The 23,390-nt window shown below is 31.4% G+C and overlaps 1 pseudogene; it reads left to right on the top strand.

Moving 5' to 3' along the window:
* LOC124896690 overlaps nt 1–23,068 on the top strand; it is a 31,222-nt pseudogene extending 8,154 nt beyond the window's left edge.
* Nucleotides 23,069–23,390: the final 322 nt, after the last annotated feature.

Raw genomic sequence — 23,390 nt, 5'->3', positions numbered from 1 at the left:
TTAAACTCCATGTCCAGGACCTTACTTCTGTGATTTTATTGGGTTTATTTTATGATCAATGTTCTTGAAAGAACTGGGATGATAAGCTTTCCATTCATTAGCAAGACAGCAACTGAACACAACACTTTTGCTAAGGAAAAAAATTATAAAAAAATGAAACATTTGAGTATGGGAAAGGGGATCTGAAAAGGTTAATTTGTTTTCTTTCTTATTATTTACAATGTTTCCTAGTCATTATAGTATTTTTGTTTGTGCTTTGCAGGAGATGCACCATTAGTTATAGCCCATGGTGGATTTTCTGGATTATTTCATGATTCAAGCTATGATGCATATATTATGGCAATGAAAACCAGCTTGGCCAGTGTAATTATTTTGTGTGATGTGCAACTTACAAAAGATGGGGTTGGTTTCCTGACCTCAAGCTTGACAATGCTTTTGACGTTGATGTCTGCTACAATAAAAAAGAGTAAATACTTAGTGAATAGAGTTCCAACGCAAGGATGGTTCTCTATAAATTTTAATTTCAACAATCTGGCGCCTGTCACCTGTAAGTCCAATATGCTCCACATATCATGTTTTGCATGACTGTAAATGCAAGATTCTGGAATCAATTTCCAAGAATAGCAATTTCGCTGCAATGTCAACCTTCTTACGGTTTATAATATAGCAATTAATTGAAGGGAATTTGACTCATTGTGTGTTAAGGGATGATCAGGTTCTTCTTTCTTCCCTTTTTATGATCTAAATAATTTAGGGTCCTGCCATGTTGTATTCTTTTCTCCCTTTTTTTTCTTTCCTGAAATGGCATGTTGTATATGTATATTTATTTGCGCGCCACTGGGTAGTTTGCAACTCCTTGATGAGCTGCAAAGAAAGAACACACAGTTTTTAGGTTTATCAGGACTGGATATGGCCACGTCTTTCTAAAGTTGACTCTTTTGGTGAACTGACATAGTTATACTCGAGAACATTATGCTAATATTTTTAATCCAGTTGAAATAAAACCTTTCTTTCCATAAGTAATTTGAAATTCTTTTTATTCTTACATGATTTTTACGTTTAAATCAAAGACAACCAGTAATGATGTCTGATAACTCAGCTTTTACGACGAATGCCTTTTGGAAAATGTTAAAATTGGTCATATAATCTAGAGAACAATAGCCTTGTTAGGATGCTGAACCTATTACATTGCTTGTAGCAGTTACTTCCAGTGACTGAAATATTACTTTGTTTGGACAGTGAGGCAAGGAGTTTATTCACGAACTCAAAGATTTTATGGAACACAACAGAGAATTCTTACTGTCCAGGATGTGGTAAACCAAGTCAAACCTTTAGGAGTATGGTTGAACATCCAGGTACTTATTTAGTTGTGAAGCATTTCCACTTATAAAGATATAGTTGTCTGGTTTTAATTTTTCATTTTCTTTTCATCTGAAGTTATCAATTAATGTGTTGTTACAACATATTGCTGCATATCATTGGGTCTTGGTAAAATCTTTTCTTGAGTTTGTGTCGTATCAAATTTGTGTTGAATGTCACTCAATGTTGAGAGTTTTGCCATTAAATAGAAAGTATTCAAAGATTACATCCCAAAAATCTGCCTTTCCTATCCCTACAGATCCGCTATTTTATCCCTTTGAATCCGTTATTGTATCCCTCCTAATTTACTATTCTCTCTCTTTGATTATTACATCATATATCTATAATTACACATGTACAACAATATATAATTACATTGATGTATACAATATTCACTATTAGTTCATGTTCTTTGAGTTGTCCATCAAATTGATGCTAGTGAATCAAGAAGCATCAATTTGTCTACTAAAAATTGATAACGTTGTCGTGGCATGGTTGTAAACACATCAGCTATTTGAAGATCACTGCACACGTGTGGAAGAGTACTAAGTCCTTTATCTACAGCTTCTCGTATATAATGACAGTCTACTTCGATGTGTTTGGTCCTCTCATGATAAACCAGATTAGTGGCAGTCTGAATAGCACTTGTATTGTCGGCATGAAAAGGAGTTAGAGTAGATTGAGGGAATCCAATCTCAGGAAGCAATCCATGAAGCCATACAATCTCGAAGCAAACAGTAGACATAGATCGATATTCCGCCTCTATTAAAGATTTTGAGACACGATCTTGTTTCTTATTCTTTCAACAAATCAAGGAATCTCCAAGAAACATACATGAACCAGTAACTGAATGATGGGTATCAAGACATCTTGCCCAGTCAGAATCACTAAAAGAATTAAGACAAATAGGAGAACCACTAGGAAACAATAATCCACGATTAGATGTTCCTAGGAGATATCAAATGATGTGACATACAACCAACAAATGGAGATGACGGGGAGCTTGCATAAATTGACTAACTTGTTGAAATTCAAAAGAGATGTTAGGTCGGGTAATAGTAAGGTAATTTAAGCTCCCAACTAATTGCCGAAACATAGTTGGATCAGGAAGAAGATCGCCTTCATCACGATGATACTTTTACATTCAATTCTAATGGAGTATCTACGGAGGAAGAACCTTGAAGACCAGCCAAAGAAATTAGATCCTGAGCATATTTGTGTTGGTTTAGAAACACACCTAAAGAATCAGTATGAACTTCTAATCCCAAGAAATATTTAAGAGTATCAAGATCTTTCATATGAAAAGAATCCTTAAGCTATTGTTGCAGACTAGTGATTAGTGATGAATCAGTTCCTCTAATAATAAATCATCAATATATACCAAAAGAAGAATACATCCTGTAGATGTTTTTCAAAGAAACAAATATGAGTCATATTTGCTCTGCTCAAAAGAGAATTGTAGCAAAGTTGACAAAAGATGAAATCTACCTAAGGAACCAAAAACACAACTAATACAAGAATAAAAAGATAGGCAAATTGACATAAGAAACTACAAGGAATTAAGAACCAACGAGTGTATCAAACTCAAAGACCCCTGAACTAGTAGAATCAAACACCAATTTCTTACATAGACCTCAAGGGAATAGAGTTTCAAAGCGACCCACGTTTCTAACAAAATGTCAACACATGCTAATCCATGTTGCAATTCACTCTCGAAGGAGCATTCATTTATATATCATCCAAAGTTACAAATGAAATGACTAAGGCCTCTATTTATAGCGTTTGCCTTTGCCTAAAATAACCTATTACAAAAATAGCCCAAAAGTGGCTATTCTGGAAATAACACACATGGGCTCTTCAAAGCATGCTCCAAGCTCCAAGCAACTATCCACACGAGAAATTGTGGGTTTAGGAGTCTAAAAGGTATCCACCAAATGCACTTTTGATCTCTTGGCTTGATCATGGATTGGACCTCTTTGTATTGGCCTCGAAAGATATAGTCAAAAGCTTTAAGGCTGATCCAAATCGTTTCATCCTCTTCTTCTTAAAAAGGATTCGTCCTCAAATCCAAACCTTGCAAAACCATAAGAAGGACAAACAAACACAAATTCCTCAAGGAATGCGGGTTAGAGTTAGTACAATCAATCATAGCATCATTCCAAGGTTGCACACACTTTAAATATAACCAAGCATCCTTCAAGACATAGGAAGAAAAGTAAACATTTAAAGTGCAAAAGGGTTGGGTACGAAAAACATCAAGAATTTTCCCTAAGTTTGTTCCATTAACAATGTAACCAAGCAAATCATCACATGTTGGAATAACTAAAGGTAGAAGCAAGGAGTTTTTAGGGAATAAATTACCCTTTCAATCACAGGAAACCAGATTTACACACAAAACATGCTTAGCATCAACATAACCATGCTCACACAATTCACGTAAGTCATTCCTAAATATGGTTTGAAAGACATCAACATCACCTAGGTAGGATTTTAAGTAAAATACCTTCAAAATATTATCTACCTTAGGATAAATGTTATTATGAATCCAAGGAAAACTAGAAACAAGAGGGGGTAGGTACATACCTTAGGAGCAAAGACATGAGTTTGCTCTCTTTCTATCTAAACTCGCACCATGGGGACTCATTATCTTATGCATCAATTTAGAAGTTGGCACAATGCTAGTGCTAAATATAGTGAATAACAAGTTCTTGGGTTCAACACTAAGCTTTCCTTCTTGATTCCAAAGCTCCTCATATTCACCAATCATATCCCTCTTCACCATGAGGTTAAAATTTAAGATCTCTCCCTCTTCGGGCCAAACATCTTCATTGGGAGCTTTCATCATCAATCCATAAGGTATAAAAAGATCCTCTTCAACTTCTGCTAATTCCCCTTCACTTCAAAGGTCATCATCCTCTTGAGGGATTTCCTTACCACCATCATTTTTGGTCACCTTATCCCCAAAAAAGTAAGGATCACCCTCCACCCATACAATGTTTCTTCGGTTGGGGCATTCACTAGCCTTATGACCCCAACCTTGACATTTAAAGCAAGTAATACCTTTAGAATTGCAATTAGAAGATGGATTACCTTCATTCCTTGGTGGATACCTTTGGATTACCTTATCAATGGGGGGATTCTTCTGTAAGGATTTGTTGAAATCCTTATACTTGTTCCATTCAAAGGAAGTAGAAATATTGTAACCTTTATTGAAGGACTTCCTGGCATTATTTTTCCTTTCAACTTTAATGGCCACATCAACAAGATCTTCAATTCGGTCAAACTTGTAGACAACTAGTTGAGAAGCAACTTCATAATCTAAACCACCTTTGAACCCAGCCATACAATGATTTAAGGGTTCGACAATCTCAATACGAAGGATCAAGTTTTGAAACTCCTCATAGTAGTCTTCCACATATCTATCTCCTTGTCTCAAATTGTAGAGCCTTATTAGTTGCTCTTGCTTAAACCTTTCCATAACATACCTCTCTATCATAAGTGCCTTCAATTTATCCCACTACAAAAGGTTGGGATAACCATTTCTTTCTCTTTGTAATCTTTTTGTCTCCCACCAAGTAGAATCATACCCTTCAAGTTGAGCAATTATGTGGGCGGCTTTCTTATGTCCGATGAACTCATTGAGTTGGAAGATCCTATTGCATTATAGTTCTCAATCAAAGTAGATAGATGGATCACTAGTTCCTTTAAAGGTAGGAAGAGTGATATTGATGGAGTTGAGACCCATGTCTTTGTTTAGCTCAAGAGGTGAGGATTACCCAAGTCTATATAAGCAAACCACTAGTTCATTCCCCAACCAATGTGGGACTTTTACCCACTCTAGCACCCCCCTTATGCCCAGGCCTAACTAGCACTAGGCTCAAGAGGTGAGAATTACCCAAGTTCATATAAGCAAACCACTAGTCTATTCCCCAACCAATGTGGGACTTTTACCCACTCTAACACCCCCTCAGACCCAAGCCTAACTGGCACTGGCGCGTGGACCGATAGCCCAAAACGGGAATGAACCTAGCTCTTATACCATGTCAAGAATAGACCTTGGGCCTAACTCAACCTCAAAAGATAGCTCATGAAAGACTATATAAGGATACCAAGGACCCTTTAACCCACCAATGTGGGACTCCAACAGTTTACCCAAATTTCCTCCTTGATCCCATTGATGATCTCTTTGAACTTAAGGATGGTGTCCCAAGTTTCCTCTTCCATATGGAATCAGACCAAACCTTTCTCCTCGAACTCTATGTCCTCCTTCTTGAGGTCCTCTTCTATTTTGTACAAATTCCACAAAGAGATCTGCTTCATGTAACTTCTCATTTCCTCCATAAGGTCCCTCACCTTTTATATCATCAATTTAGATTGGTTGGTTGCGATTAGATGAGACTCGAGGTGATTGGTTTTGGTTAAATGAGGCTCTCGATAGTTCTTAGGGTATTTGGATATGGGGTTCTTGGTTTTGTGGAGATTCTTGGAGGATTTGGTTGAATTAGGGTTGTAGTGTATGAACGGGGTTTCAGTTGCTTAGATAGGTAGTGGCTTGGATAATGGGTTCATGTATTTGTGTAGGTGGATTAAGTATTTGATGAAGTATTTTTGGAGTTATAGTAGTAGAAGTATTGGGATCATGACCACTGGAGAAAGCATGATAGTTTTGAGGGGTGGAGTTTTGTCGGACTTCCAAGGCGTCCATTTTTTGTGAGAGAGACCCTTCCATCCCTTCCATTCCTTTCTTCCATTCTACTGTCCATTCTACTTTCATGGGATTCAAATCGTCTATCTATGGCATCAAACCTTTCCATGAGTGATCTAACCCAACTAGGCATCTCACCTTCATCCGTCGTTGTACTTATCAAAAGAAATTCTAAAAAAAACAAAAACAAAAACAACAAAGAAGTTAAAGGTTAGGAAATCAACCTCACAAGCTCTCAAAGTTCACACCTTTGATTCTCACTCAATTAGCGTCGCAAGTGTTGATAGCTCATTTGTACTCCAATGAGATGACTTGGTAAACATTGTGGCTTGAGGTTAGAATGGATTCTTGTTTAAAGGACTCAAATAAACAAAAAATTGCGTTCGGACGTGAATAAAAATCTAACGACGAAGTGAAAAGAGAAAAGCTAGAAAGAAGTAGGACAATGAAAGTACTCAAAAATTAATTCACAACTAAGTACATTGATTAGTAGTCGTTAATTAGTGTTAGAAACAAAGAAAAGAAGTTAAAGAATCAAACAAAAGAAACTAAGAACCTACATTTGAGCTTAAGGTACTTGGACGGTTGAGTGACATGGCTGCCTCAAATGATGATTAATGTTGGTCATGTTTTGGAGATCACTTGTTTCGAATTTCTATTCACTCGATCTTTATCTTGGAGGTGTTGAAATCGGCTATGGATGGAAAAATACAAAGAATTTGGACATTTCAAGCTCAAGAGAGTTTGAATTTTCTTTTGGTCCCCTCCTTGTACTTTTCTTTGTCTCTTCTTTGAGAATACTCCCTTTTGATGCTTTTTGAATTCTTTCTTTCTTTGAAAGACTTGGGATATTCTTTGAACAAACAAGTAACACACCTTCTCTTACCTTCTTTTTGGATCAAACACTCATTTTTTTAATGTTCTTCTTCAACAATATATGAAGATTATGAAGAACACCAAGAACATTCAAAGTTGACCCTCAAGAAAGTGACCTCAGAATGGAATGAAATTTCAAGATCTAATCTCACGTTGAGCTCCCAAACACAACCAACACGTTTTTAAGTCCAAAACCTCAACACAACCTTCCAAAATTTGAGAACCCACTTTCAAGTTTCTTCAACTCAAGGCTCAACAATGGTGGATGACTCAAATCAACCCGAAATAAGCTCAAATTCTAGATCTAGACTCTATTAGTGTTAGGGATAAGGATCTAACACTAGAAACACACAAATGACACAAAAAAACCAAGATTCAAGTCTCGGTCTAGCGGTATAATCGGTAAAAAAAAATTTGAGATTTTTTATTTTGACACTTCCTTTTTTGTAGATTTTCTAGATAACAAACCCAAGATTGACTTCGTAGAAATGAAATTAGCCTGACTCTGATACCAAATGATATAGACCCATCTATGAAAGATGAAATCTACCTAAGGAACCAAAAACACAAAAAATATAAGAATAAAAAGATAGACAAATTGACATAAGAAACTACAAGGAATTAAGAACCAACGAGTGTATCAAACTCGAAGACCCTTAAACTAGTAGAATCGAACACCAATTTCTTACGTAAAGATCAAGGGAATAGAGTTCTCAAGCAACCCACATTTCTAAACAAGATGTCAACATAAGCTAATCCAAGCTTGCAATTCACTCTCAAAGGAATATTTATTCATATATCATGCAAAGTTGCAAATGAAATGACTAAGGTCTCTATTTATAGTGTTTGCCTTTGCCTAAAATAGCTTATTACAAAAATAGCCCAAAAGTGGATATTTTGGAAAGAACCCACATGGGATCTTCAAAGCATGCTCCAAGCTCCAAGCAACTATCCACACGTCGAATTGTGGGTTTAGGAGTCTAAAAGGTGTCCACCGAATGCACTCTTGATCTCTTGGCTTGATGATGGGCTTGGACCTCTTTTTATTTCCCTCGGAAGATGTAGTCAAAAGCTTTAAGGCTGATCCGGATCGTATCATCTGGGGGCTTGTTTTAATCCATATAAGGACATCTTCAACTTGCATACATCTAATGTAGGTGATGAGAACAAACCTGGTGGAGGTTTCATATAAATTCTCTTTGAGATCACCATGAAGAAAGATATTTTTTACATCTATTTGATGAAGAGTCCAAATTTGTGAAGCAGTAATGGCAATTTTTGTTATTTTTGTTACTGGTGCAAAAGTCTCCTCATAGTTCACACCATACTTCTATCTGTTACCAAGAACAACTAACCGAGCTTTGTACTGATCAAGAGTTCTACCGGAATGAAGTTTAGTTTAATAAACCCATTTACATCCAATTGGATGGGCATTTGGACAACATGAAACAATATCTCATATGTCATTTTCCTTAAGAGTCAATAGTTCTTTGTCTATTGCTTTCTGCCAACATTTATGCTTGGAATCTTGTGAGTAACAAGTTGGAATAGAAATGGTGGATAAAGTAGATGAAAATCCATACCAATTAGGAGTACGAATACTTTAGTAGATCGCCGAGTGGGCTCAAGAGGAGCAGGCCCTGAAGAATTCGCAAATTCTAGTTATGGAGCAGTTTTAGGTGGTGGATCAATATTGGGAGAGACTAAATTTGGCCGCTGTCGTTCATACACAAATCCATGTTTGAACCTCTTAGCATAAGATGACAAATCCTTAAAAATAGAAAGAAGAGGATAAACAGGAGAGGACCCTACATGAGTAGGAAAGAAATACTGATTCTAAAAAAAAACAACACTTCTAGAAACATGAAATTCATTAGAACATAGATCATAACAGATAAAACCTTTATGTGAAGTACTATAACCCATAAAAATACATTTAGTAGACTGAACAGAAAGTTTATTGAGCCGAAAAAGAGGCACGTGCACAAAACAAATACAACCAAATATATGAAAATTACATAGCTAGGATTTTTGTGATAAAGACAAAAATATGGAGATTCAAGATTTAATACTTTAGATGGTAGTCTATTAATTAAGTAAACAACAGTAAACAAAGCTTCCACCCAATATTTAGATGGAATAGAGGACTCAATCAATAAAGTACGAGTGACATCTAAAAGATGATGATTTTTTCGTTCAACAACCCCATTTGTTGTGGTGTATATGGGTAAGAGCATGTGAGACAATTCTTTTTTCAAGCAAAATTTTTTTGAATTCATAAGACATATTCTCCACTAGAATCAAATCTTAATAATTTGATGTAACTAGATAATCGAGTCTCAGTATTAGCCAAAAATGTCTTGAATATGGAAAATACCTCAGATTTGGAATGAAGAAAATACACCCACGTAAAATAGACTATAATCATCTATAAATGTTACATAGTACTTGAAATGCGCATGAGAAATAATTGGTAAAATGCCCCAAACATCAGCGCATGAGAAATAATTGGTGAAATGCCCCAAACATCACTATAAATGACATCAAAATACTTTGTAGCACGACTACCAAAATTAGGAAAAAGAAGAATTTTACTTTTACCTAATTTACAAGTAGAACAATCAAAGAAAGCAGTGAAAAATTAATTTTTATTCCCTTATAAACCAGAATTTGATAAATGAGACAACACAATAGAATTTGAATGTCCTAAGTACTTATGTCATACCTCAGTTTTACTAGATGTTGAAGTACAAGCAAAAAAATAGAACACGAGGAATGAAAAAGTCTATAGGAAATAGTCTTCCAACTTTAGGCCCCTTCGCAATTATCGACACCTGATCCTGCATAAGGCAACCATTACGAGAAAAATTCACATCACAATTGTTATTTACGAATTGTCCAACTGAAATAAGATTAGTGGAGAGCTTTGGTATGGGTAAATTACTACCATCAACAACTTGAATTTATGATGGAACATGGTACTTATGAACATTTTTTAGCATGCTAGCTGAGTTGGTCATATGATTAGAAGCGCCAAAATCAACAAGCCAAAAGTTAAATGCAAGATCATTACCTTGTAGCCCTAAAGCTGAAAAGGATGACATGATCATTTGTCCTTATCATTTCAGGAGTAAGAAATTGTCTCGAAGATAAGTTCTGAGTAGTGAAACCATTTATTCCAGCTTGAAAAGCATCGACTTTACGGTTTTGAGGGCGTGTGGGAAACTCTTTGATAATGTATCCTTGTTATTTGTAATAATTACAAAACTTCCTACCACAATTGCTAGCAATATGACCATATTCCTTGCAACTGTAGCATTGAGTTCTAGTCATATCCTTACCTTTTCCTTTACCTTGGGCAGTAAATGCAACAACAACATCATTAACTTGCTTGAAAGCATTTTGTGTGACAAAATGCTGCTCTTCACGGAGTAATTCCCTAAAATAAACATCCAAGGAGGGATACGGGTCACGATTTATCATGTTAATATTAGAGTGAACACTCTCTAACTCGGAACTAACTTCATCAAAAATTGGTCCCACTTGTTTTGCTCATGAAGTGCCTGAATTATAGAAAGAGATTCAGAAGGTATTTTGGCATAAACAATATCTGTAAATTCAACCCATATATTTTGAAATCTAAAAAAAAAATCCTGAACGGATTGATCTCCTTGAGAGTTATTAGCAATTTCATACTCTAACTGAAAGCGTCTTGCGCTATTATCTTGGTAGTGAACTTTTATAAATAATCCCGCATGGTCTTAGTAGTCTTGTAAGGCCTGAGATTAAGAACAATAAAAGGGTCAATTAACCCCAAAATTCATGTCATCACCTGAGCATATTTAATCTTTCTTTCACCTAACTTTGTAGGATCAGTTGGAACAGGGTCACTTTCATTTATATACCCCCATTGTTCTTTTTTGGTAACAAACAATTGAAATTAAAATTCCCAGGAAGAATAATTTTTTCCAGTAAAGCAAGTATTGAAGGATTCAAATTGATGTGAAGCCATGTTCTTGAATAGCTATAAAAACTAGAAACACTATGACTCAAACAAAACAACCAGAATGAACAAGATCAAAAGTCTAAGATGTTGACGAACCAACACAACCAAAATTTTCAAAATAAATTGAAATGAACCAAGATGGATTCCATGAAACTAGACAGCCAAAAGAAGGCTCTAATACCATGTCAAATTTGTGCTGAGTGTCTCTCAATGTTGAGAGTCTTGCCATTAAATAGAAAGTATTCAAAGATTACATCCCTGAAAACCTGTCTTTCCTATCCCTAAAGATCAACTATTCTATCCCTTTAAATCTACTATTGTATCCCTCCTAGTATGCTATCTATCTATTTGATTACTACATCATATCTCCCTAACTACACATATACAATAATATATAATTACATTAATGTATACAATATTCACTATTAATTCATGATCTTTGAGTTGTCCATCATGCTAATATGTTGGTACTGCTTTTATGGATCATTTGTTTGGAAAATCTTTTTTTGCAGCATGATGCCTTCTTCAGCCAGCTTAATTTGAGTATGAGAAGTTCTATTATATCCCTATCCAGGAGTGTTCTCATCAACTATATTTTATCCCCTGAGGTGAATTTCCTCAGAAGTATTCTGGCACGATTCAATCCACGAGTTACAAAAATCGTTGTCCAATTTCTTAGAAAGGATGATGTTGAGCCTTCAACAAATCAAACATATGGTTCTTTATTAAAGAACCTCACATTTATCAAAACCTTTTCCTCTGGAACTCTTGTTCCCAAATCTTATATCTGGACAGTGGATAACTCACTCTACTTACAGTTAGATAATAAATACGTATATATTTATTTTTATGTAATGTATTTTGTGACTATTATTGATTGGAATGATTTTTATTTTTATCTTCTTGACTTAAGATGTTTTATTAATTCATATTCTAGATTAGATATTATCGTGATTAAATTATCTAGTATTTTAGGATCCTCGTTAGTATTATGTAACCTTTTGTATTGTAGGTATAAACTATATAGTTGGGTTTCGATTTCTTTTAATGATTTATTCTTTTCGTAAGATGTATCCATTAATTTATGTAATTGTTAAATTCTTTGTAGTAATATTCATTAACTGTTTTTCTTTGTTCTTGTATTTTTTATTTTCATATATTTTATTAATATATTCAATTTTACTGATATTCATATTTTGGGGGGTGATTAAATGGTAGTTGATTAAATGCTTTGCTATAATATTTTTTAGTTTTTTCTCTTAGTTTTTGTAAATCTTCTATATTATTTTTAAGATATTCTAAATATTCTATATCTTTTGTTTTAAAGTATTCAATTAAATTTGTTTTTATAAGGTTTTCTGTTAATCTTATTTCTTCTATTTTGTGTTTCCAATATTTTAGATATTTGTAGTTTATCATTTTATTCTAAAGTAAATGTATAATAATCTATTCTATTTGTACTATATTTAATATCTTGTTTGAGGTTATTTATGCTACTAACTATTTCTTCTTGTTCTCTTTTTAATGAATTTTTTAAATTATCTAAACTTTTATCTTTGCTTTTTTCTAGATTTTTTAAGGTTTCGTCTATCCATTTTAATTTTTCTATTAGATTTTCCATTATTTCTCTAGTTTGTTTTCTATAATTAATTTCTTTATGTAGGTCTTCTTGGTTTGCTCTAATTTTCTTAATATATCCTGACATTTTTAGTCCGTATAATATCCATCTGAATCTAAATAATATTGTTGTTCATAATATATGTGTAAGTTTTCTATACTGTTTAATAATTCTTCCTCTTCATAATGTTGTAATTTTTTCCATATTATTTTCTTTATGTCCATAATTTCTATATCTCTAAGTATATATAAAACAAGTATTTTAATATCTTCTGTCATTTAGGCTTGATTAAATGTTTTTTCATAATATTTTTCAGTTGTTTGTTTTAGTCTAAGTAGTTCTTGCATATTTTCATTAAGGAATTTTATATATTTTACATATTTAGTTTCCATGTATTTGTCTAAATTTGTTTTTATTTATTTTTCTATTAATTGTATGTTTCTCATATCTTTTTTCCAAAATTCTAAATATACATAATTTATCATAGTTAGTGTGTGGGTTTGGCATGTAAGTATATATAAGAGTAGTTCGGTAGGTGTGGTATATAATTAATTCTAGTCATAAAATATCTATCAAATATTTTTTCCAATATGATTTTTCTAATATCCACTATTTCTATATCCTTAAGTACATATAAAACGGGTATTTTAAATTTATCTACCATTTCGTCAGATGAATAATTATCCATTTTTCATAAAATTGTTATTTTCAAAATACTCCCTTCAATCATGCATATAACAAAATATGATCACTTTACATTGTTATATACTAGATTATTCTTAAATAGCATATTCTTCGGTCACTATTAGCATGGTAATCTGGATACTTTTCCCTTAAACAACGCCTCTACTTTGGTTACTCCCCTATCACGGCTTTCTTGCCTCACCGGTTTCAACTTTAGGATGGCATAGTTCTTAGGTATTTTTCTCCTTTTCCACTTTGCTAATAAACTTCTTAACATGCTATTTTTCGAATAATTCTACTATAAAGCAACTAACATGAACTTATTTTATCATATCATGATTGTTAGGAATTTATGAATTTAGCTATTCATAATAGTAAATGAATATACCTGTTCTGTTAGTTTTGATAATTCTAAGCTTTGTTCCTCCATAAATTTTTTCATTAAAATATACCTGTTTTTTAATAAATAAGCAAAATTTTTTGTTGTGGACAAGAGATTTTTTGCTTCAATGTATAAAGGCTTGCCTTCATCTAAGCAAGTGCTCGTTTATTTATATGAAAATGCGTACACTGTTTTCCTTTACATCTGTCAGATACTTTACAAAAATAAGAAAAATATTTCTGCAAAGAGTCCTAAAGCTAATGTCTAATCTAATACTGGCACTACTTGCCAAAAGTCTAGTAATGACACTACTTGCCAAAAATCTAATAATGGCACTACTTGCCATAAAAGACTAAGAAAAGTCAAAAAATCTTAGTTACATGATATTTACCTAAAGCTATCTAGCTATCTTCCGTATTTCTTTTTCTCCTTGAATTACTTTCTTTGTCTTCTTTCTTTATCTGTAGTTATCTTCTTTTTATTGCTCTGTATCTCCATTATTGCTTCATATCTTGCATCTTCCAGCTGTCGCTTTTATCTTCTTCTATTCCAGTTGAACTTCTGGGACAATATTATCTTCTCCATTATATTTTGAACATTGATGGTCTGGATATTTATGTCCAATTAACTTGCAATATCTGGTTAATAATTCTTTCGAAATAAATTTTTCTTTAATGGCTCTAGCGATAGGTTTTTTCTCTGGATTGAGTAAAGTCAAGATCCATTGCCTAACGTCTTCCATATCTGCTTCTCGTAGTTCCTTTGAATTTGAGTATACTATTACATTACATCTTGAATAATAACTCCATATGGGATTTCTGTTGCGATAAGTGTTTGCTAACTCTTGAAGAATTGTGGATAGTCCGATAATTCTCTTATTTGCATAAAAAATTGGTATCTCAATTCTAGGTATTTCTGGTTGTAGAATAATATCTTCTGGTATAATCATATCTCGGATCATTCCTATTTTTACAACTTGTATAGGTGATTTAATTTCATCATACAATATCTCTGCTGGTGCCGTGTAAAATTTTATAAAAAATAGGTTACCTTTGGTTATTCTTTTAAAAATGTTAAATGAATCATATATTTCAGGTATATTGGATAATTCATTTTCGTCTTGGGTATATATGGTACTAAGTAGTCCATATTCGTAACAGGTTTTAACTAGACTTGGTTTGATTTTGGGTAAAGTAATTAGCTTATTGTATCCGGTTAGCTTCTGGGTTATATAATTCGTATGTGGGTCTTGGATGTTTATAGCTTTGGGGTTGGTGTTTAAGAAGATTTGTATTTTGTAAATATTTTCTATGTATGTTCGGACTGTATAATTGTAGGTCTTTTTGTCTTGGTTTAAACTTTCTAAGTATGTGGTAATTTGTGGGGGTATGAACATAGGATCTTTTGGTGTATTTGGAATAAATGGTTTATCAAATAGCCTGTTTAGGTTCATATTTGTGTTTTTCCTAACTCCTTTGCTTGTACCTGCAGAAGTAGATTGATAAACATTATGAGTTTTATGGAGTGTCCCAACGTCTCCTTCTAGCTCTGGAATTTTAATGTCTTCCGATCGACATAGCTCTGCACACTGTTGAGTTAGTTGATTTGTAGCTATAGACTTCAGTTTAACTTCATTAGTCTTTAGCTTTTATATTTCATTACTCATACTGTCCGCTTTCATTGAAAGCGTAGTTAGGGTGTTGAATATCTTTTCTAGAGTATCTTCTTCTATTATATCAATCTGTGTAGCTTTGTTTTGATATGTAATCTGCAATAACATTTTTGTTAGTACTAATTACTTCAATTATAAATGTGAAATTTAATATATTCAGACTAGTCTCCAAATCTCTTTTGTTGTAACTGAATTTTGTATTTTCTTTGTTAGCCACCAACGTACCTGTGTATTATCTGTTCGTACAATATACTTGTTATATACAATATATGGATCAAATGCTAATAAACATTTATATAATGAGCATAATTCTTTTCTATTTATTTCCCATTTTATTTCTGTTTCATTAAACGTACCTGAGTAGTATCTACAATGGTGTTCTAATTTTTCTTCTTCATATCTATATTTAAGTACTCCTTCATAACTACATTTACTAGCATCTGCTTCTACTATATATATAAATTTTCTATTTTCATCTGGAAATTGTAATTTTGGTAATTCTTTACAAAGTATTTTTATTTTCAGAACTTGTTTTTTTATCTTCTTCGTTATAGTTATATTCTACATCCTTTTTAAATTTTTTCTGTAAGGGCTTTAGATTTTCTGCTAATTTTGATATATATTCTCTTACTTGGTTTACTAATCCTAAAAATGATTGTAATTTCTTTTTTGTATCTAATTCTTCTTTTGAATTTATTATTTTTTGTACTACATGTTGTTGCATTTTTACTCCACTTTTATCTATTTGTATTCCTAAAAATTCTATCTAATTTTTCATAATTTCAGCTTTCTTTTCACTTAAACTTATTCCCGATTTTTCTATTATATCCGTAAATTGTTCTAATAATTTTAAATGTTCTTCTTTGGTCTTTGTATATAATAGTATATCATCTATATATACTATACAATTAAAAAATTGTTTAAAATAACTATCCATAAAATATTGATATCTATTTGGTGCATTTTTATATCCAAATGGTAGTACATTCCATTTATAAAATCCTTGTGGTACCGTAAATGCGGTTAATTCCTTAGATTCTTCTTCTAACTTTAAATGGTAAAATCCTGATTTACAATCAAATTTACTAAAGTAATTATATCCTTGTATTTGTCTTATTTTTAATATCTTATTTGGTATTGGGTAATTATATGTCATGGTTTTTGCATTTAAATTTCTATAATCAATAACCATTCTACTTTTTCCTCTTTTTTGTTCACTATGTTTATTTACTATAAATGCTGGGCTATTATGTTTACTATTACTTTTTTGTATGTATTGTTTTTCTAATAATTCTTCTATGTGCATTTTAAATTCTTTTAAATCGTCAAAATTATATGTTAATGGTTTTTGAGTTATTATGCTATTTTTATCTATTAATTCAATTTTTATAGTGGTTTTATGTTTTTTCCATCCTTTTAATGGATCTTCACTATATAATTGTTCTAATTTTTTTCTTAATTATTTCTATCTTACATATTGAAAATATAGTTATTTCTTTTTTATTTATTGAAAATACGACCAATTCTATTGTATCTTCAGTATTTTTTATATTTTCTAATTTTTGTGTAATTTTTTCAATTCTTTCTATCCAATCAGTTTTCTTTCTTATTTTATTAGTAACTCTTTTTGCTCTTACTTTCTGTTTACATGGTGTTGTAAACCACCAATCCGTTCTAGTTATTATATGTGGGTATAATTTATCTAAAAACGGCATTCCTATAAGTATATCTTTTGATGTTAGCTCATAATTATAGATTTTTTCTATTGTTAATATTTTATCCCATACTAATGTTTTTACATTCTTAGCTTTATAGGTAATTAAGCTTCCTTCGTTATTAAATTTTTTAACTATTATTGGTGTCTTTAATTTATCCCATTTACTTTTTGGTAAACAATTATATCTACATAAATTAGCTTCTGCTCCTGTATCTATCATAGGCGTATAATATCTACTGTAATACCCTTCTACTACTATCTTCATTAATACATATATTTTCATATCACGTTAAAGCTCTTCTTAAGAATAATTTCTCTCTATTATATGTTATAGTTAATTGTGTATGCTCTATATTATATGTTTTTACTTGTTCTAGCCATTTTATTCCTAATATTATGTCTGTTTTTTGCATTTCTTCCTTTATTTCAAATTCTATTTTTATTTTTCTAACTCCTATTGTGATTTCTTTTTATACTATATTTTTAGTGTTTATTAAGCTTCTTGGTAGATCTGGGCATATATTATTGTCAGGTTTTATTTCCTCATTTTTTATTAGATATTTTGCTATATAATTTTCTTCTTGTCCTGTATTTAAGAGTATTAAATATTCTTTTTCATTTATTGTTCCTGTTATGTAATATTGGTTTAAATTAGTTGTTGAACTTGTTTCATAACTTGTTCTTTTTGATGAACTTGATGATTCTGGTTTTTCATAAACTATTCTTTTTGTTGTGCTTATTCTATCATTTATTATTTCTAAATTTCTTCTATATCTATGTCTCTATAACTATAATCATTATTATCAATTGTTTTTACAAATTATTCGAAAGGACTTTCTATTTGTATTTTGTTAATTTTATTTTTTTTCGTTATTTTATGTTTTATTGTTAATACATATAGATTTTTACATCTTGCTACAAATATTTTACTTCCTGGGGTTAGTTCTATTCCTGATATTTTTCAATATAATACTAATGATTTATCTATATTTTTATCTGTTATTGCTACTGAATAATTTGCACTTTTTATAAATTTAAATTTTTGGTATATTAAATTTCCTTTTATGGCAGTTATTATACTTTTTTCTATAGGTTTTATAATTCTATCATCTGCTAGGTATAATTTTATTGGTGTATCTATTCCTTCTCTGAAACATGCTTTTATTAATATCTCTGTACCTCCTAAGTGTACATATTTTATTGGGTCTCTAATTTTTATATCATTTATTTCTTTATTAATTAACCTTTTTGTTACTAGTGGTATACTAGCTTTACCTTTTGCATATCTACAGTTTATTACATGTTCTTTTTGGCTTACTACGTAGTATTCTTCTTTTCTTTTACTGAATATATTTTTTATTGTTGGTATTTTAAATATTTTTTCTACACTTAAATCTAATTCTTTTACTTTTATTTCATCAAATATGTGACTATCAAATATTATTTTTTGATTTGTTCCTTCTTCACTTAAATATTCTTCCTTTATTATTATTTTTATATCTTCTCCAATCATTTAATTCATCTAATTCACTATCTATTTCATTATCTGTTTCATTCTCTGAAATTTCATATATACTGTCTTCACTTTGTAATTCGTAATCTATATAATCTATCGGCATATATTCTGTATTTTCTATTTTTATTTCTGATATTTATTTATTTTTTGGGTTTTTAGGTAATTTACAATCTCTAGCTAAATGTCCTAATTTTCTACAATTATAACAAGTACATTCTTTTATAGATTTCTTTTTCCTATATGGTCTTTTATGTTTATAATTTTTTACATAATATCTTTTTCTTGGTTTCTTATATTTATATTTTGATTTTTTGTATTTCTTATGTTTTTTTTTTCTTATAATATCTTTCTTCGCATCCAAATTGAGGTGTTATTTTATCTTTGCATCATGCTAAATTTCTTATTAATGTTTTTTCCATTTTTATTTCTTCTCTATATTTTTCACATAGGTTTCTATACCATTGTTGTAAAAATTTTATTCTTGCTCCTAAAGTACCTACTGTTTTTGCTTCATTCCAACTTTTTAATTATTTTTGAACTAAATGGTTTAGGTAATTTATTAAAATATAATTTTCTTATTTCTTTACTTTTTCTATATTATATATTCCTTTATAATAATATTCTTTAAATGCACAAGTATACTCATCTATGTAACACATATTACATATTGCTAATTTTAACATTAAATTCCTATTTGTGTCTTTCTTTTCATTTTGTTCTTCTTCTGTTGTTGTCATGCTGCTAAATTCGTCTTTTATAGCTATTTCATATTTTTTTAATAATTCTATAGGTATTAATTTAGTTGTAGTTGTTGATGATGTTTCTTCTGAAGGTTTATTAGCTCTTAATACCTTCTTGCTATTTTCAGTTAAATTTGAAAACCATAATTTCACTGTTCCTATTAGTGTTCTTTCTATATATTCTGGTGCATCTGTTACGTTTATATTATTATCTAATAATTGTTTTGTCATATATCCTATTTATAATTGTATTGTTTTTTCTGTATCTATTACACAATCTAAGTCTAAAAAGTTATAATTTTTATTAACTATTTATTTTGGTGTCCATTTGTCATATTCATCTTTTAGATTATATCTTTTAAATTTTTCTTGTAATATGTAGGTTTTCTTATTTCTGATATTCTAGGTATTATATTTTCATCTTCTTTTTTATCAAGAGTATTTATTTTTGTGTTTCTATTTTCTAAGTTTTCTTCATTAATTACTTCTTGTTTTTCATTGATTTCTAAATTTTTTGTATTGTTAAAATTTCTGTATATGTTTCACTATCTTCCGAATCATAATTATCTGTTTCTTCAACATCTATTGTATTTATTTCTAATTCCCTGGTTTCTATTTCTTTATTGCGTATTTCTAATTTTTCTTTAAATTGATTTATCTCATTTAATAATTTTTGTTCTTTATCTTTTTTTTTCTTTTTCTTTCTATCTTTTTTCATACAAATCTTTTAGCATTTGTAGTTCTCTTTCTAATTCAGCAATCCTACTATTTTTCGTATTTATTTTGTAGTTTGTTGTTTTATTTTTTCTATTTCCTTTTTTCTTTCTATTTCTTCATTTTCTTTTTTTATTCTTACCATAACTGTCAATTTATCTTCTAATTTTAATTCTTTTTTTTTTCTAACATTAAATATAAATGTTTACCTATTTTCTTATACCTTCTTCCTAGATTAGAAAATACTATTTTTATTTTTAATCCTTCATGATTTTCACATATTTTTTCATCTATTATAAATTGTTCTTTGTTCATTTTTTATTTAATTGTTAATAGATCATGTTGGTATGTATATTCTTGAGTATCTATTGTCGATTCTAAATTTGATATTTCTTCTTTTTGTGCATTTATTGAATTTTTTACTAACTCCGACAATTATATTATATTGTAATTTTTTTATTCTTATTTTTAATTCTTTACATTTTTTAGATATTATTTACTTTAATTCTTTATATTTTGATAATTTTTGTACTTTATTCATCTAAATAATATTTTAGAGAATATCTAAATTTAATTTTATCAAATAACTCAGTCATAATTAATAAATATTTAAATAAATCCAAAGTCGGAGTTTGTAAATGATGTACCTTTTGCTTACAATTACAGCTATGGTCCGACAGCTGAGTGTTTGTCCTTCGTTGACAATGGCGACTTCTCTGTGGATGGAGTACTGCTGACTTCCCAGTAACCCCGTCAGCGACAATAGGTAATCACGCGACAATTGATGAATACAGAATCACTGTGCTCTTATTGTTGCTTTCATAGTCTAAGTTGCTCATTCCAGTAAATTACTTGACTGTGAATACTGACTTCACTTTTGTGCAGTATCAGAATTTGTGCATTTCTCAACAATTATTTCCTGTTTTTTGAATATCTTATTGTGGCCTTGGTGCAAAGTAAATCTAGGCTGGAGGGTGAAATTGTGCTGGATTACAAGGCCCAAATAATTAGTGGAACTGCAATCGGCGTGTTATGGACTTTGAAAATGCATAGGCTAATCATAGAGGAAAGAAATTATAAATGTTTCTACACACATGTGAGATATATAGAGTCAAATTCATAAGAGCGGGTGGGCACTACTATAAAGTCCAATAACTGGTTTTGAGGTGATAAGCTTGTCCACTCCCAACCTTAATTTGGCAAGTTGTTTCCTTTGAGATAAATGATCACTGATGGTGATATCAAAGAGCAGACAAGACCTTTTTTGTAACTGTGGTGGATAGGTGAAGGTGATCGGTGTTGCCTTCAAAATAGCTTAGATTTGGGTATCTGACGGGACCTTTTTGCATTTTATATTCATGGATATTTTCAGTTGGCCTTGAAGCTCTATGCTATATCGCTTTCTACTGTGATGCTCTTCATTATTCTTATACTTTTTGTAATATTGCAGATTGCTTTACTCATTTGGATAAGAAAGATAAACCTTTAGGTAAGCTGCTAATATACACTCTTAGTTTTGTTAGACTGGTGAATGTTGTTTTGCTCACTAGATGCCTTTTGTACCTAAAATATGAAAATGCAAACCATTATCCTGCAAAACTTTTGAGCGAGTACTATACTCAAGGTTAAAATGGACAGGAGAAGGTATGATTCGTGAAATATTGAGTTTGAGATCAGTTCTCGTCTAATTACTATCCCTGATAGCTCTTCTATGAAAGAGTAAGCAAAAAAGCTGAGAATTATATTGTCTTGGAGATACTTTAACTTTTCAAGAGAATAATTTCATCTGAAGCCAAGCTGGTGTTGGTATCTTGTGTTCAAAATAGAAACCAGAAAATCCAAATAAACTGGAAAATAGAAAAGCAAAAAACTTAAATTAAAATATCCGAATCAATAGAATTCACTGTGTCCTTACGGAATTTAATCCCCTGACTGTACAACAGGTTATGGATTACTCCCTCCCAAGATAAAATGGATATACACATTCTAGGCGTAGCGGTACCTCAAACGCCAACGACTTCATTGAACACAAAGATGGTAACAAATCACACAAAGACTCGATATTTGTTTGTTTGAAAATATGCAAAAGAAGTTAAGAAAATTCGATGCAGAAAACTGAGGCTAGTCCTCTGAATGTATAGCCAAGGAATAGGTGGTAATATGAAGGGGTGTTTATTGTGCCTTATCGAAAAAGTCACAACCCGTTGAAAAAGTCACAACCATTTAATGCGAAGAGGTGCTATTCAGATGACATCCTTTCTCCTGATGTATTTATTTTTGAGAAAACACGTAATCATTCCCATTTACTTCTCGTAAAAATCCAACAGCTAGGACTTTTGGAGCTTTGTCATTGTGCAACAACGTGACTATGCTCATATCTTGAGTTGGACTTGGTTGTGCTTTTGTAGATAAGACACAGTTTGAGTCACAAGATTCTCTTATAAATAGGTCGCTTTAATGCTTTAGTTTCTTACTCAGTATTTAGTGCTCATTACGGTTTGTAGGAGACATTATACCTCATGACTCTTTCCCAATTTGCTGTTGGCCTACCGCGAAGCTTCTGATTATCACATCTGAAGGAGCAAGTGGAGACTACCCAGGTTGGTCTGATTTGGCATATACAAAAGCTGCTTCAGATGGTGCAGACATTCTTGACTGTTCTGTTCAAATGACGAAGGAAGGAATACCCTTCTGCCTGGTTTCTATTAATTTGATAGATAAGACTACAGTTTCTCAATCGCCATTCAGCAATATTGCTAGTACTGTCCCAGAGCAACATAACTAATGGAATGGTCACCTTTAACCTTACTTGGGATGAGATTAAAAGCCTGAAGCGTAAGTTCAACCTACTTTCTTTTATATTATCTTACAACTTTTCAAACTAAACATTTACCGCCTGCATGTTTCTGGATGCTGAAGACAGTATGTTTAAAGACAATAGTTGTTGATGGATCTTCAAGTTAATGGGTTGGATTCAAAACTTATCACAAGACATCAGCTTGTGAATTGTCATCTTTTTTGCTTGCGTGTGAATAATGTAGATCTACCTTTTCGGATACTGGTCAGTTAATTAAGTTAATGACCAAGTGTTGGTGAAATTACAATAATATTACAACTGAAAAAAAATTACAAGTGAAGAAAAGTATAAGTTATCTTCTTCGGCGGCTGAGGCGTGGATATCTCTCTCTTTAAGGAGATTCAAGTCCACTGCAGCAAATTGTTTTACCGGTCCAGCAGTAATCTTCTTAACTTGTCCGCTCCAGAATACAACAACCTTTCTCACAAATAACAACTCAACAACTCTGGACAAAAGTTGAGTTCAAAGCTCCACAAAAAAAAAAACACCTCCCTTCAACTAATAAATTTTCTTTTTTACTAACTTTTTGGGAACTCTATATTAT

Source organism: Capsicum annuum, chromosome 3 (assembly GCF_002878395.1).
Source record: "Capsicum annuum cultivar UCD-10X-F1 chromosome 3, UCD10Xv1.1, whole genome shotgun sequence".
Classification (NCBI taxonomy): domain Eukaryota; kingdom Viridiplantae; phylum Streptophyta; class Magnoliopsida; order Solanales; family Solanaceae; genus Capsicum; species Capsicum annuum.
The sequence above is the reverse complement of the archived record's forward strand: the minus strand, read 5'-3'. Positions and strand labels throughout refer to the sequence as shown.